At 38.7% G+C, this 1,684-nt stretch overlaps 1 protein-coding gene across 1 annotated transcript in view; it reads left to right on the forward strand.

Annotated features, from left to right (window-relative positions):
• The first annotated feature begins 265 nt into the window (after positions 1-265).
• LOC115222922 (nuclear receptor subfamily 5 group A member 2) overlaps positions 266-1,684 on the forward strand; it is a 254,655-nt gene continuing 253,236 nt past the window's right edge. The window contains exon 1 of the mRNA XM_036512049.1: positions 266-443. The gene's annotated coding sequence lies outside the window, so the exon portion shown is untranslated. The remainder of the gene's footprint in view (positions 444-1,684) is intronic.

Below are 1,684 nucleotides of genomic sequence, written 5' to 3' on the forward strand. Positions count from 1 at the left end.
CTACTACTACTACTACTACTACTACTACTACTACTACTTCTGCTACTACTACTTATTGTTGCTGCTATTATTATTATTATTATTATTATTATTATTATTATTATCATATTATTATATTATTATTATTATTATTATTATTATTATTATTATTATTATTACTACTACTACTATTATTATTATTATTATTACTATTATTATTATTATTATTACTACTATTATTATTATTATTATTATTATTATTATTATTATTATTATTATTATAGTTATTGAACCCCTCATTTAACCCATGGTGGAATCAGTGATTATCGATAATGGTGTGTCCATGCTGTCTAATGCCATGACCTGTGCAAGTTGGTGGGACAATACACACACATCTCAATCCCGGAGAACGTCCAATATTCATGGAACACCAGGCATTTCGGAGAATAGTCTGGCTTCATGAGGTAAGACTATCATTATTTTGATTTGGCTCAGGTTCGGTCTTATTCCTGGTAGATCTTAAATGGGTAACAGGTTACTACCTGTAACCTTAGGTATCCACAAGTTTTCAGTAGTCTTTCAAGTGCTTAGAACCCTTCTGATAATCCTTGATGTCCCTAAGAGGCAAATATTCTGTAGGAGCTCTACAGGGCATTCTATTTCAATCTCCTTCAGCCATATATCTATATCTTTGCTTACTGTTCCCAATGCACCAATAATTATTATAGGCACAACCTTTACTGTCCGCATGCTCCAAATTCTTCCTATTTCAAATTTTAAGGGATTGTATTTTTTTTGTTTTTCTTCCTCTTTCTTCACACGTAGGAGTGGCTGTGTGGTAAGCAGCTTGCTTACCAACCACATGGTTCCGGGTTCAGTCCCACTGCATGGCACCTTGGGCAAGTGTCTTCTACTATAGCCTCGGGCCGACCAAAGCCTTGTGAGTGGATTTGGTAGACGGAAACTGAAAGAAGCCCGTCGTATATATATATATATATATATATATATATATATGTATATGTATGTGTGTATGTTTGCGTGTCTGTGTTTGTCCCCCTAGCATTGCTTGACAACCGATGCTGGTGTGTTTATGTCCCCGTCACTTAGCAGTTCGGCAAAAGAGACCGATAGAATAAGTACTGGGCTTACAAAGAATAAGTCCCGGGGTCGAGTTGCTCGATTAAAGGCGGTGCTCCAGCATGGCCGCAGTCAAATGACTGAAACAAATAAAAGAGAAAGAGAAAGAGAAATCCTAGAATCAAATGGGCATGATGGGTCGATAAGTAAGCAGTTTCACTTTACCTTATCTATAATTGTTGCCTGGTCTTTTATTTTCTAACTTCTTCTCTGTTTGAATAGGAAAGTCCCACAAAATCTTACATTTCTCCGACTCCAGTACTCTTTCAGTGATTGTACCATGTGTTTCCAGTTTCAAATCCCCAGGCGCGGGCATGGCTGTGTGGTTAGGGAGCTTGCTTCCTAGCTACATGGTTTCGGGTTCAGTTCCACTGCGTGGCACTTTGGGTAGGTGTCTTCCACTATAGCCCCGAGCCGACTGGAGCTTTGTGATTGAATTCGGTAGGTGGAAGTTACTGCCGTGTGTGTATGTGTGCGTATAGCTGCTCAGTGCCTCTCCGAAAGAGAGAGAGGGATATCTGGCACAGTTTCCAGTGTATAACTTTTACAGCCTGGTCGTGCCCCCATT

This window comes from Octopus sinensis, linkage group LG21 (assembly GCF_006345805.1).
Source record: "Octopus sinensis linkage group LG21, ASM634580v1, whole genome shotgun sequence".
NCBI classification, from domain to species: domain Eukaryota; kingdom Metazoa; phylum Mollusca; class Cephalopoda; order Octopoda; family Octopodidae; genus Octopus; species Octopus sinensis.